This window comes from Martes martes (assembly GCF_963455335.1).
Source record: "Martes martes genome assembly, chromosome: 14".
Taxonomy (NCBI): Eukaryota; Metazoa; Chordata; class Mammalia; order Carnivora; family Mustelidae; genus Martes; species Martes martes.
In genome coordinates, this window is record NC_137902.1 from 47,887,334 (window position 1) to 47,902,411 (window position 15,078).

The window sequence follows — 15,078 nt, forward strand, 5'->3', positions numbered from 1 at the left end:
TCAAAGGTGCGGTTGCTGGGGCCGGTACTACTCCCCACTCGGGACATGGCTACCCCTTTTCCGAGCATCCAGGCCAAACGTGCCCCCACCAGCCCAGCTGCACACCTACCTCAGTGACCCGCGAACCACCAGTGTCCCACGTCTGGTCAACGGTGCTCAGCCCCTCCGCCTCACTCTCGTGCCATCCTGCTGCAATGGGAAGGGGTGGTCAGAGGGGACCCTCGCTGCAGGGCCGGGAACTGACTGGGCCGCCACCACCCACCCACCCACCTTCTGGAAAGTTTACTGCCCACAAAACCCAGTCATCCCCATTTGGCAGGTGGAGAGTCAGAGGGACTGAGAGGAAGAGGGGCCCAATGATGGGGTGCCCCGATGCAGCACCCCTGACACCCCCCATCGGCCAGTTACCAGCTGCATGTATATGCTCCTGGCCTCACCCGTCAAATGGGGGAATCACTATTTCTCTCAGGGTTTCTAGGAGCATCTGAGTACTTGGGGTGATGGAAGCACTCGGCATTCACTTATTTGCTCAAGAAACCCTGAACAAACCCCCGAGCTCTGAATAGGATGCTGGGTCCTGTCTTTGCGGGAATTCTGATAATTAGACACTACATAACTAGAAGAGGCATCCACCAGAAAGAACGAGTTACAGGGGCTACACCACATAGACTCAAGGTTCAGGGGAGCTTCTCTGGGGAAGTAAAGTTGAAGGGTGAGCCTGAGAGAGGCAGGCCAAGATGCATGGAACAGCATTCCAGGTAGAGGGAACAGTACATGTGAAGACTTGAAGACAGGGAAGAAAGCCTGGCTCAGGGGGAGAAGTTGAGAGTAGGTGGTGGTAGGGGTGGTGAGGGAAGGAGAGGTGGGGTGAGTGGGGGTCAAGTGGATGGCCAATCACTGAGAGGTGGACAGGGGCTCTGGGAGGGTCTGAACAGCTGAGGGACATGACCTTAGCTCTGGTTGGAGAAGATTCTGTGGCTGCTGGGGGAGAAGGGCTTGGGAGGAGGCAGGGAGACCGGTGTAGAGTGTGTTTCAGGGGTCCAGGCCAGAGACGGTGGTGCTCGTAGCAGAGGGGACAGCAGACAAATTGGCAGGAACTGGGGTGCACTGGGTATGTGGAGATGACAGAGGGAGGAAGAAGGCATGGGCACTCTGGTCTCCTGCTCCCCACTGTTGCTGGGGCACGATTACCCTCATGGGGTGGGGGAGGGGATCCCGCTCGCCCAGCTCCTCAAGGGCTACCAGCCCTCCTCACTCTGCTCCACTCCCCAGAGGGATCCTGGAGGACCGGACCCAGAGGCTCAGCAGGTGGGTTTCTCTGGAGTCTTGGCTACACAGCGCGGGCCACAGAGCCTCACATTTGAGCCAGCGACAAAGGTGCCCCACTGGGTAGCTCCAGACAATTGCCATAATTTACTGAGGCTGTGCATCTTCTGAGAAATGGGAAACCTAACTGTGGGCCGAGAGCCTCTTGGGGTGAACCCCATGGCTAACAGAGGAGGGAGGATTGTGTGGGCCACATGAATCGTGGGCTCCCACACATGCCAGGGGGCCACGGGAGGCGTCAGAGCTGGCCCACTGCCCTGGGCAGCCAGTAGGCAGGCACACCTGGGATGACAAGTGTGTGCACCGGCTGCTTCAAGTCTGGGTTTTACCCCTCTTAACAAGTGTGTAGCTTTTGGTGAACTTCTTAAACCTCTCTGTGCCTCAGTTTTCTCATCTGCGGGTGGGAACATAGGGGTCATGAAGGAATCTCCCTCAAAGCTGTGTACAGATGGTAGAAGGTAGCACACATGAGTGCTGGGTACGCAGGCAGCATTCCAGGTAGGTCAGCTGGGGCACCACGGACCTTGCGGGGGCTGGTGCCAGGCTCCACGGAGCAGCAGGCCCCTAGGCCCCAAGCTCCCCAAGCCAGGGCTGGCATCCCTGCCCCAGGAGGGAAAGACAATATCTCTGCACCTTTACCCCTTGGCTCTGGCAGCCCCCTAACTGCTTGACATGGGAACACAAACAGCCCTGGTGTTCACAGACTCCAACTCTCCCATTTCTCAGAGGAGGGGTCTGAGGCCTGAAGAGGGGCTGTGAGCACCCCTGTTGCAGGGTCATGTAGCACGTCAGAGGCTGGGGCAGAACTGGTATCACCACCACCCAGAGCTCAGGCCTTTCCCAAAGCCGAGCTGGCCCGCAGACCCGCTGACAGAGAGAAAATCATGATATTGGCAGCTGAGATCGAAGCCAGAGCTGGAAAGCCCTCGCTCACACGGTGAGCCATGTCCAGGCCCCAAGGAATGACATCCGCCTATCCTGCCCCTCAGGGGCGCTCCAGCTCACAGCACACACACCTGTGCCCTCAGCCCCCCACGCTTTCTGCTGGGCTTGGGCAAAGGGGCACACAGACCAGAGAGGGGAAGAGATGTGTCCAAGATCACACAGCAAGTGCACAGATAGGTTCAGGGCTGCATCAGGATACGAACTCCAGCCTTGGCTGGGAACTGACTGCCCCCTGGCTTTTCCCTGTGACCCTGGGAAAGAGACAGGACTAGGAGGCCTGCTTCTACTGAGTCCATATTGGGGCTCTGCCTGCGATTTCTTTAACCTTTGGTAAGTGCTAAGAGGCAGAAACAAAACTGGCACCCCCCATTTATGCATGCTGCCCAGAGAGGTTGGGTAACTTCCCGAGGTCACACAGGCAATAAGGAGCTAAGGAATAACAAGAACACAGCCATGACACACGCAGGCTGGTGGTCTGCCCCGCCCACGCTCGGCCAGAGGGTGGACGAGCTCAGAGACAGGGCTGGGCACCCGGGCACCGCTCACAGAGGCACAGAAGAGCTGTGAGCACGGAGGTGATAGCTCCCTGCCCCACATCAGGGGGCCCTGAGGTGAAGCTCATAGTCTGTGTGGGTTTGGTTCCCTGGTGACCAGGGGGAGACTAAGGGAGAAGGAGACCAGCCTGACCACCACCAGAAACAACACAGATCCACCACGGGGAAATGTTCTCTGCTGTGAAGGCTCTCGAGGCCATGCAGCAGGGTGGGGCACGGGTTGAACCTCAGGGCCGGGGGCGGAGCACCCAGCGTCCCCACGGGCTGGGAACCCCATCACCCAGAGGGCTCTCCCGGCATCCTTAGTGCAGGACACTCACTGCAGAGCCGGGGAAGGGGTGAGGGCCTGGCCGAGGGAGAGCCTCTGACTGCGAAGGCCACAAGGGCAGAGAGGAGCGTGCGGACCTCAGGACAACCATGCTTTCATTCTTCTTGCAGGTCTGGAGCTCCCAGGGGCAGGGCAGGGCAGGGCAGGAAGGGTGCCCATTCTGCAGAGCAGGAAACTGAGCTCTGAGGAAGGATAGGATTGCCAGAGGTCTCACAGCTGGAGAGTGGCAACTCTGGGTCTGGGAACACAGCCAAGGTCACCATGGGGTGGAGAGCATCCCAGGACCCAGATACATTCTCCCAAACATACCCACCTGCCCATCCCTTCCTCCTGCAGGGATGCCCTGGCCCTGGGTGTTGACTTGGTGGGAGGAAGCCAACTGGGGTTGGGGCTGAGGCTGGCCCAGAGGGATGCTGGGCTGACTGGGGCTCACTGGAGCACAGGGGGCCCAGGCCACAGGGCATCCAGGATGAGAGGCACCCTGCTGGCTGGTGTCTCTGGCTCCAAGCCTGTGGCTAAGGGACTGGTTGTTCTCTACAGCTGCCAAAGTTTCAGAACCCACATTCCGGGCTGGAGCATCGGTCCTGTCCTCCATGGTGAGGTCAAGGACAAGGGTGGGCAGAGTGGACTGGAATCCTTGCTTTGCCCTTTAATGTTGGGTGACTTTGGGCAAGTCACTCGGGATCTCTGGGCCCTCATCTCCTTTCTGAACAGGGACGAGTGGCCCTTGATGCTATTCGCCCACCAGCGAGGTGGCGGGCTGACCTTGTAGAGCCCGGCGTTGCCCAGATCACTGACTTACCCACAGACTACGGTGGGGGAGGGGTTCAGACGGCCCAGCGTGGTCTGTAGGCAGGTGGCTGTATGGACAGCATCCCTGAGCCAGAGTTCAGGGCTCGGCTCGGGTCACACACTGCTAATTGTTCCCTGGTGGCTATGAGGGCTTAAGATGAAATGGGTTTGTGGATCCAGGTGCCACATATGAAACAACAGGTCAGGGATGATGGCTGTTGAAGTCTGAAGGAGGGGGCAATTCCTCAAGGTCGTAAGTGGTCAAACTGGGACCAAAACATGGTCACATGGGACCCACCCAAACTGGGTCTACCCTGCTGCTCCACAGGCTGAGCTGCCCTGAACCAGCTCCTGGGACACTGACCGTCCCCATCTGGGCTGCTCTCATTCCCATTTTACAGATGGGCCAAGCCGGGGCTGGTCCTGTGGGCCAGGGACCCTGTCTCTGGTCCTGCACAAGGGGATGGCCTCAGACCCAGGTCCCAGGCTCACTGGGATGTGGGTTCGCCTCTCTGAGATCACCCAGGAAAGCATCCCCTTACATGACCCTAGGAATAGGCCACTTGCCCTCCCCAGGGCGGACGGTACTGGCTCCAGGAGCTAGGCAAATATTTACCACGATGGTTGTCCAAACCAGGCTGGCTGCCCCGCCTCCCACATTCCTGGAATACATGTTCCCTGACCTCATTAAGCTGGGGGGTTGTGGTTGGGGGAGAGGAAGCCAGACCATGGGGAAGGACCAGACTAAGGGTCCTGGGCCTCGGTGGAAGCCTGGGGCTGTTGGCCAGGAGAAAAAAGGGCAGCTTCAAACTGTCCCTCTGACCAGACCCTGATTGGGGGCGGGGCGGATCTTCTAGAGCAGGACAGGGCCAGAGCACTGACCTCCCCACAGGCCACGGGAGGAGGGGGCTGGATGACCCCAGAGTGGTGTTGGGGGGGCGGGGTCTACCCCAGTGCCACCTCTGAGCCTGTACTTGGGGGCTCCAGCACCAGGCTTCTGGTTCCTCACCCCTGCTGTCCATCACCCACCCAACACGCACAGGGCTGTGCACACACATGCATGCCCGGTGTGCCTATGGAGTGAGAAATACAGCCTGCCAGAAACATGAAGATTCTTCAGTCATCTAGGGGCCCCCCTTTTTTCCTAAAGATTTCGTTAATGTATTTGAAAGAGACAGTGAGCAAGTGAGAGAGTAGGAGTGGGAGGGGGAGGCAGAGCAGAGGAAGAGGGAGAAGCAGACCCCCTGCTGAGCAGGGGTCCCCATTGTAGGGCTCAATGCGGGGCTCAATCCCAGGACTCCGTAATCATGACCTGAGCCAAAGGCAGATGCATCACTGACTGAGCCACCCAGGTGACCCTGTTAGGGCCCTTCCTCAGCAACCTCAGAAGCCCTGGCTGCCCCAGTCCCTCCTGACCATAATCTTATCACCAGGGAGCCGTAAGGTCCATCTCACAGCTGAAGAAATGCCCAGCAGAGACAAGTGGTCACAAAGCTGAAAGTGGAAGAACGGGTACTATCTTGCCCCAACCATGCTTTCAACTGCTCTGCCCACTGGAACCCCTTCCTTCAATGCCCAATGGATCACCTCCACCATGCTGCCCTCCCTGATTGTCCCTCAAGTGGTTTTTTTTTTTTTTTCTATTCCTGAACTTACACACGTTTTGATGCTGTTTCTTTCCTTATTCCTGCATAATTAAAATCCGGTGCCCAGTCATCTCTTTGGTTGTGAGACCCTTGTCCACCTACTCCAGGTACAGCAGAGTTGAGCCCGGAGGCTCGGGGGCCTGAGTGCTTAGGGTAACACTGAAATCCTGAGGCTTTTCACCAAAGAGCAGTAGCTGCAGTTGTCCTTCAGGAACAGATAAGAAGGCAGACCAAGTAAGTGGGGTCGGGGGGAACTCCTGGGTAGGGCTATCCGAGAATCCAAAACTACCCTTGGTTCAATAATCCCGTCTGTCTTCACTTCCTCTGAGAGAATTCCAAGCTGTTCTGACAGCCTGCCCACACCCAGGCCCACGGAAGCCCAGTCCAGGCCCCTGCGCTTCCCCCCCTCCTTCTCTCCAGTGTGAAATCTTGGCAAGGAGTGGGGGAAGGGCAGACCAGTGTCATCACTGACCTGCAGGGACTCAAGAATGAAGTGTAGACCTGGCAGGTCTGCTGTGGGGCCCTGGCGGATGCCTCTGGGTGGGGACAGCTCTGGTGCCAGGTGATGCCCAGTGCAAACCTGGGGTCATGTCCTGGCATCATGGGGGGCCCAGAGAGCAGGAGCTGGGGAAGGGAGGGCTCCCAGAACCACCCTCTCCACCCTCATAACATCTGAGATTGGTTTCCCCTTACTGAAAATGGAGGAATGACTTCGGGGGTTGCTCCTTCCTTCCAACCATCCAACCATCCATTCATCCATCCATCCATCCTCCCATCCATCCATCCATCCATGCTCCCATCCATCCATCCATCCATCCTCCCATCCATCCATCCCCCATCCATCCTCCCATCCATCCATCCATCCTCCCATCCATCCATCCATCCATCCTCCCATCCATCCATCCATCCTCCCGTCCATCCATCCATCCATCCTCCCATCCATCCATCCATCCATCCTCCCATCCATGCTCCCATCCATCCATCCTCCCACCCATCCCCCATCCATCCTCCCATCCATCCATCCATTTGCTTCTTTCAACAACTAGTGACAGTGCCTGCCATCTGCTGGAGGAGGACAAGAAGGAATAGGGTTGGGGTGGTGGGTGGGGAGAGGGAAGGCAGGGTCAAAGGCTGACAAGTGCCAGCCTGTGTGCTTCCCAAGGGTGTTTGCACAGTGCCTAATGTGAGGCAGGCAAAACACAGAAAGATGGAGAATTCGAGGACAGAGTGCTGGTGGGTGTGTCCATCATGGCCCGGCAGTGGAACAGAGGGTCTAGGGCATCACCCTTTCGGGCAGTCTCTCAGACAGGAGGGCAAAAGCCCAGAGTCCTGGCAGGAGCAAAGATCTGGGCTGAAGAGAGACTTGTAGGTGGCATCAGTGAGCAGAGGACAAGGTGCATGTGGGGGTGGGGGGCACCAGCATCCCTAGTCACATACCAACACATCCCTGGGGCCCTTCCAAAGTCTCACCAGGGCCCAAGCCTGATTTGTTGTGTTTTCCAGGGAAAGATGGAGTGGCACCTCCTCCAGGGAGCCCTCGCAGAACCACTGTCCTCACTAGTAGTGGGCATGGCCAGGTCCCAAGGGACAGCGCTCACCTATCTGGCCCCTCAGAGGAGCTCAGGCTCACAGGGCACACAGGTGGATCTCACCCCACCAAGCCGCCCAGCCCCTTGGTGTTGGGCTTGTGCAAAGGGGCAAGGACACAACACAGCCTGAGGGGACACGGTGCGGCTGTGGGTTCTGACAGAAGACTCGGGGCCTCCGCTCCACTGCTTCCTGAGCTGCGGTGCTGGGAGAGAAACAGGGCCTCTCTGGGCTTTGGTTTCCTCATCTGTGAAATGGGGATGATAGTAGGCCCTCCTGTCAGAGCTATAAGGCCTCAACAAGGGCAGACCTGTTCCGCACCAGTGTGGGAAATGCTCCGTAAACGGACTGTCGTTATCACTGGCTTCGGTGTGTCGCCAAGTGCAGACTTGCCTGGGGAAAGACACGGGCTCTCTTATCACAGAGAAGGACTCTGTGAAGATGAACCCTGGCTTCAGGCCCCTCCTAGGGCAGACTCAGGAGCAGGTCGAGGGGGTCTGTTCCCCAGAGATGGCCTTCCTGAGGGACCCCTGGTCCCATCCCAATCCCTTTCCATGCAACGGCCAAAGGTGCTGGGCACCTTCTAGGAGTCGGCTCTGTACGGGGTGCTCCTTCTGCACCCACTCTCCCACCAGCCCCTTGGGGCTGGGCATAGCCTCTCCCTTCCAGGGGCTAGGATCTTGCCTAGAGGGGTACCCAGGTGGGCTGGGCCAAACCATGGCCCCTGGCTCCCACCTAGGTACTTGCCACTTCCAGTGCTGAGGATCTAAATGGAATTTTCTATCAATGGCCCTCCCTTAGGGACATTGTCTCTCACCTCTGCTGACTCTACTTGGGGTGTCTCAGAACCTGTCACCTGGTCCTGTGCTGCCCATCGGAAGGCAAGCGGGGAGGAATACCCCTTATCCCCACCCCCCAGGTGCCCCCTCCCCCACCAGCCAATGCCTCTACAGCATTAACCGAGGCTGACAGAGGCTCTCAGAAGAGTCCTTGGAAGTCTTCAGTCTCAGCCTGCCACCTTACCGGGGAGGGGACATAAGTCCCAAGAGGTACAGGGATGGGCCCAAGACCAAGATAAGAACCAAAGAGTGGGTCAGTTCTGGTGCTGAGCCTGGACCAGGGAGAAGGACCTCATGAGCAAGTCACCTGTCCCTTCAGGTCCCAGTCTCTTTATTTGGACTAACATTGGCTGAAGGATTAGCTGAGCTGACATTTCATCCATGGCTGGCACAGGGCTGGGCAGCTCCATGGACAGCCTGGGCACCAAGGAAGTGGGCGTGCAGGTCGAGAGGCTGAATGGCCCAGGGACTCCCCGTGGAACCCGCACACTGCCTAGCACTGAGCATTCCTGGTGACCCCTCTCCGGGGCCAGGGCCAGCCCCTGGCAGTCATAGCCTCCACAAACAGGCGTCCCTCTGGGATCATGGCCACGTGAGGGCCAGGTCAGTCTGAGGTGATGGCTGAGGCCCAGATTTACAAACGCCAGACAAAGGAAAGCCCTGGTCTTGATGGCGGGAGGTAATGGGTTTGAGCTGAGGCACTGATGTGACCAGGCCCAGATGAAATCCAGGTTCTGCTGTTTGCAAGCCACATGGCCTTAGCCAAATTCCCCACCTACCCCTGCCATGTTCACACTATGGTATAATGGGGAGGGAGGAGGTCTAACTGGGAAAAATGCGTGGCTCAACTCCTGCCCTTGGAGGTCACAGGGGCTCTTGCTGTTTGTAGGAAGACCAGTCTTCCAGTCAACAAGCAGCCCAGCGGTGGTCTGCAGGGTTGCTGCTGGGAAGGCTGGGGAGGGGGGCCGCCGGGCATGTTAATCATCACGCTGTCCTCTGCAGCCCATCCCAGGATGCTTACTCAGGCAGTTGCCCAGGGAAGTCTGACTGTCTCCTCCCAACCCTGCTTGAATGGAGGGGGATTCCAACCCCGCCTTTGCCCTTTTACCCTCCATTACCTGAGCCCAAGCCTCCCCATCCCAGGAGGTCTCATCCTCCATGTGTAATGTGAGAGGATGATGTCTGCCTAATCCCCAGGCCTGCAGGAGGAGCTCTGGGAGATGGAGGAGGTGGCCAGGCCAGGTGACATGCTGTGAGGAGGTCCCCGTTTTGTCCCATAAGCTGCCAGCCTTGGCTGACCCTGGGCAGCCCCGGAGCCCAGCCCTGTGGGAGCCATCACACACCCAGAGCGTATCCCAGGTTCCTGGCAGGAGGCACGAGGACCTCTGCAGCTGCTTCCTAGCTGAGGTGCCAGGGACCTCCTTCTTCCTGGAGTCTGGGGTCTCCTTGCCTTCTTTCAGATGGAAGGGGTCCCTCAGCCTAGCAACTTCAGGGGATTTTGGAGGGAGCCACCTCTCATGTGCCCATCAATCTTTGGTACAGAACTTGACCTCTGGGACTGGACCCCTGGACAAGCGAAAGAGAGGGGCTGAGACCAGTCCCCAAGATGGGTGTCTTCTTCCCGTTGTCCACAGCGCCCAGCATTGGCCCCTGGAATGTTTGCCAGATACATGAGGAGCAGTGAGGGGAGGCGCAGGGTGAAAACAGCTTTAGGTCAGAGAACACAGCAGCTGACCCCTTGCACGGCACCTTCCACATCCAGCCCAGGCACGGCTCTATGTGACACTGAGCACTGGTTGCCCCATTCAGTCCCCACAGCAATGCTACAGAGCGGTCCCGGCACCCCTATTTCACAGATGAGGAAGCCGAAGCTCGGAGACATGAAGTCAGCTGCTCCCGGTGTTGGAAAGTGGCACAGCTAGGTTGGGTGTAGGCCCAGAGCTCCGGAATCCACAGGCGGGGCCCCCCGCGTGGACGGCGCAGCCCACCACAGGCCCCCCAGAGCACGGGTGCCCAACCAAGCCCTGCCCCAGGAATGTGACGGAACTGGGCGGTGATGTGCTATTTTTCAGGGCTGCTCTAGAGCCCTGGGGCAGCAGGGGTGAGAGCCTCTGGTTAGCCCCACCCTCTCTCCAATCCAGAGAAAGTGTGGCTCAGGGAGGGAGGGGACGTGTCCAGGAGCAGTGAGTGTTGGGGGAGCCTGGGACCTGGAGTCTAGGTGCCCTGACTTCTCCAACGTGGCTCTGAGCTCTTGGAAACAGCACCGTCAGCCCGGCAGAGCAGCCCACGGTGCAGATGCGGGCGGGAGAGAGGAGGCAGAAGGCCCAGGGAGGCCAGGACAGCACGCAGCCTGATGACACACGGGCCCAGCAATTCCTGACTCATGGCCACCCATCCCGTGACTCCACCCACCACCAATGTCCCCACCCTGGCTCACACCCCACGGCCCACTGCAACCCCGAGGCCCCTCCTGTTCAGGACCAGAAAGCCACAGAGGGAGGAAGGAGCTGTGGGGCCCCACCCAGGGCTGGGTAGGAAACCCAGACCAGCCTAAGGAGGAAGGACACGGACTCAGGGACATGCAGAGGAAGAGGCATGAGCGCTAACCCGGGCCCCTCCCTGTGGTGCCTGCAGACCTCCCGCCTGCGATGGCTAGCACCCTGGGGACCACGGACCCAGTTTATAGGAGGAAAACGGAGGCCTGCCAAGCCACCCACTTGGGTCAACCTTAGCCACATGGCTCCTTTTGAATCAGAGTCCCATACCTGGATGAACACACCAGCCTTCCCTGCTGCTGCTTCTTGTCCCCAACAATGCGTTTCTCCTCTGTCCAAGAGCCTTCCGTGGCTCCCCATTGTCTACGAGGCTCAGTTCTAACTCTTTAGCCTAATATTCAAGGCCTCAGCCTGTCTCTGACCTGTAACCTTTCCCTAACCATGTCTGGGTCTCCCACATCTGCACCCCTGCCCATATTAATCCCGCTGCCAGGAATGTCTTTGGTGCCACCAGCCTGATGCACTGGGGAAGAAATGAACACCCACCAAGGGGCTGTGGGGGCTCAGACGCTGTGCTCCCTGAATACGAAGGACTCCTCACAGCTGGCTCTGAAAGGTCCATGTGGCAGATCCAGACGGCGAGGCTCAGGGGGTGAGGTGTCCAAGGCTGTGGGGGCTGAGCTGTGACCACACCACAGGGAGGGGCTGGGCCGCATTGACCTCTGGGTGTCCCGGCTGCCTACAAGCTCTCAGCTGGTCTACCGGCTCAGCGTAGCTCCGAGTCTGTGAGCCTCTCTGATCTCATGGGAACTCGGATCCTCTCACTTGGCGTCCTGACCTTCCCCCTGCCCCGCTTTGGGAGCAGGTGACACCCCAGGTTGTACCCCCTGCTGATACTGAGCTGGGTGTAGGCTTGGGGAGGGGGCCACGCGTCAGAGAAGCAGGGCAGCGCAGTAGCCAAGGGCACGGACTCTGGGACCGGCTGCCAGTTCAAAGCCCAGCATAACCACCTCGACAGGCTGGTTCATCTCCCTGTGCCTCCGTTTTCTCCCTGAGAAATGGGGGTAAGGGGAGCAATGACTTCACAGAGATGGGGAATATGCATTTCTGTAGACAGACTTTAGAGCGGCGCCTGCACAGAGGACTACAGAGGCACTCAGAGCTCACGGTATTACCTCGGGTCTCCCTGCGCCTTGGGCTCAACATCACAACATGAAGGAAAACCAAAGGCGTCTGAGTGCCTGCCAGGAGGGAGGAGGAGGACAGGAGATTGGTGGCACAGGGTCCCCTTCCTGGTTTCTGGTCCCCAGGCCTGCTCCCCTGGCCCTCCTGCCTGATCACAGTATGCAGAGACCCCTGTGTGCACCATCACTCAGCCCCTGGGAGGAGGGAGAAAGGCAGGCTCCTTCCTGGGGGCAGATCCCCAGCTTCGCCCCTGCACTGTTGTCCCAGACCTGGGATGACCCAGAGAGGGGTCATGCCAGCATCGTCACCCTCATCCACCATGGGGACACCAGCAGCCACCCATATCTATCTCCTTCCTTGGGGCTTAGCACAGACAACACACTCTGGCTGGGCTGGAGACCAATGTCTGGGATACATGACAGAGGCTCCAGGTTAGTTAATCCCCAAACCATAGGGTATAAATTTATCCTACCCCCAAATCCTTCATCTCATGGGATGCTCTTAGTGGGGCAGAGCTGCTGCTTCTCTCTTTTCTTTCTACAGCTGAGGCCAGAGTGGTGGACTGACTTGCCCGGGTGTACAAGCAAGCTCGTGGTGGATCCTAGACCATGAAGCCTGGTCTCTGGGCTCCCAGGCCTAGCCCTACGATGAGGTTTCTCTTGCCAGTTGCTAAAGGTGACCGACTGTCTGGGAGAAGATAAGTCATCAGCATGTGTGGGTGAGGCATGGGCGTGGGCCCAAAGCTTCCACCCGAGGGAGGACCTAGGAGGGGATCAGAGCAGGTCAGAGGCAGGGCAGCCTGAGAGCCTGAGGCCTGGCTTCCTTTCTCAAGAGGGTATGATTCCTGGCAGCAGCTCCCACGGGAAATAGTAGAAGCGCCACCCGCGGGAAACACGGGGTGGGACAAAGGGGGTGCCGGGCAGGGTTTCCTTTCGGGTGGGTGACCTGTGTGCCTGTGACCCTGGGGCCAGACCGGGGTTGGGCTTTGCCTCATCCCTGGCTCAGGCCCAGACCACCCTGAGTCCCATCCTCCAGGCCTTCCCCGGCTTCCTGTCCCACTGGCCGCACCCGGCCTGGGAGAGATGCAGGGTGGGGAGGGCCTCCTCACAAACGCTCAGATTTTCTGGGGCAAGAGTGGGGCAGACTGCCCTGGCCTGCTCGGTGGCCTCTGGCTTCTGACCTCTAGACCTCCGGCTACTGGTTTCCTAGCAAGAGGACTCCACAAAAGCAGCAGTGGGATTGCCACCCAGCAGCACACAACTCTGGGCCTAGCTGAGTGGGGGCTGCAGGAACCAGCCCCTCCTGGGAGGCCTGGAAGCACCGTCTTCCCCCACTCGGGGCAGAGGGGCAGTTTGAATTCTGAGGAGCCATGAGGGAGGGATGAGGATAAGGGGAGAAGTCGAAGAAGGGATAGCTGTCAGGCCTCAGAGGCAGAAATTCCCACTGGTGAGAGATGAGGGGGGGCAGAGCCCCCTTCCGCAGAAGGCATGGTACTCCCGCTGGGCAGCGCAGCCCAACCCCGGAACAGCACCTTGTCTGACCCTGGCCTGGACCCAGGGTGCGAGCCCTCCATCCCATTCCCAGCTTTGCACACCTGCATCCTTACATGTGTCAGGGGTCTGGGGCGGGGAGTGGGGGTGGTCGGCTGGAAGCTTGGCCCAGTAGCTGTGGGCCCACCTATGGCCTTCGGGTGAACCCAACCTATTCCCTGTGTCTCAGGAGCTGGAAACTCACCTGTCCATAAGTGGGGATGTGGTGGGAGCATCGAGGTTGGTGGCCTGGCCCAGGGAGGGGTAAAAGGCTTGAACAAAGGTCCTTAGCCCCCAACCCTGCTCCTCCTGGTTTCCTAAGGTACAGGCTTTGGACAGTCCCAGCACCCCAGGTCTCTCTCAAGGCTGCTGGGCAAACAGGCGCCTCCGAAAGCAGACAGGCCAGAACATCCAGAACGCTCCTCCAGCCTGCTGTAAACCTACCGGGGACAGTGTTGGGGAGGAGCACAGAGGGGAGGTGGTTTGGGTCTGACTGGGGCTGGGCCCTGCCTGACATCACCCCAGGAACAGGGACAGAGCTGGGAGCAAGGTCTCCTGCATGCACCGTAGGCAGTCTAAGAACCTCCCTGGAGGCCATCGTGGGATGGGTCTGATCCCTTCGGCAGGCGCTCACTTTGGCAGTGACTTATCCATATTACTTCAATCAAACACACCATGATGGGGCTGTCCGTGGCCCCAGCTTGATGCTCTGCCTGGGGGATTCTGTCAGGGACGCCAAAGGCCTAAGGTCTATGGGCCCGAGGTGAGCAGGATAGAAGAGAGAAGCCAGACTCCAGCCTGGTGGGTAGCAAGGGACAAGTCACCAGGAAGAGTTATGAAGACCGCCATGGGGCAATCGTGAGTTTCCTGACCTTGGGGACATGCAAGCTAAGGCCAGGGACACACTGCCTAGGGGGCATTCTGGGACTTTTGCCTAGTACCTTCATACCTACCCCATCTAGGATCCATATTCAGTTGTGGGTGGCAGGATGGTTGGCCTGTATCACCAGCTCAGCCACTGGCCCACCAACTTCCATCCCCTTCTTGAATAGGAGGTTCCTGGTTATAATAGAATAGCCTTGGGCTCATGAGCTGGTGGGACTCTTCCAGGCTGAATACCCCTAAATCCTATTGCAACAGAAGCAAGGTCTGACAATGCTCTGTGTGGCTCAGATGTCTGCTCTCTGTGCCCCTTATCGTGGGCACCTGCTGGGTTCAGCTGTCAGCCCCCCTGGGGAAAGTATGCCTAAGCTTGCCCAGAGCCCAGGGTAGTCTGTGGGGTCAGCCACACCCTGACGGGCATCCAATGGCAGCCTCCCTATCTTTGGCTTAGCCTGGATCCTTGGTCCACGCTGAGATGTTGCTTGATGCTGGCTTTGCAGGGAGCACTCCAGGGCCAGGGATGGGCCTTGTACTGAGCATAGGCCTGGCACAGACTTGGCTGCCAGGAAATGTTGGTCAAAAGAAGGAGAAAGAGAAGGAGCAGGGAGAAAGGGGGCAAAGAGACACTTGAACCCAGGTGGGGCTCTCAGAGGCACAGCCCTATGGGCCCCCACAGCCCTCCTGCTCCTCCAAGTCCCAGCAGGACTGTGTTTTCTATAGCTAAGACATGCCAAGTTGGCTGGGTAAATCTGGAGGAGGCCCACTTCCCCTGGGGCTCTCCACCCAGGGGGCCTCAGAGAAGGCCCTGAAGTCTCCAGGGTTCAAGGGTTCTGTACTCTGCCTACATCTGCTCTGGTTCTCATCACTCTGGAGGAAAGGGACTCTCCCCCCAGCCACTCAGTCTAGGCACCATCTCTGAACCTTGCTGGTTATGCCCTGCAGGTGCAGGAGGCCCATTCTCCTAGAGTGG

General features: G+C 58.7%; 1 protein-coding gene across 1 annotated transcript in view; it reads right to left on the reverse strand.

The window, feature by feature from the left end:
* LOC308354923 (zinc finger MIZ domain-containing protein 1-like) overlaps nucleotides 1–15,078 on the reverse strand; it is a 139,027-nt gene that overhangs the window by 50,812 nt on the left and 73,137 nt on the right. The window contains exon 4 of the mRNA XM_080822745.1: nucleotides 110–189. The gene's annotated coding sequence lies outside the window, so the exon portion shown is untranslated. The remainder of the gene's footprint in view (nucleotides 1–109; nucleotides 190–15,078) is intronic.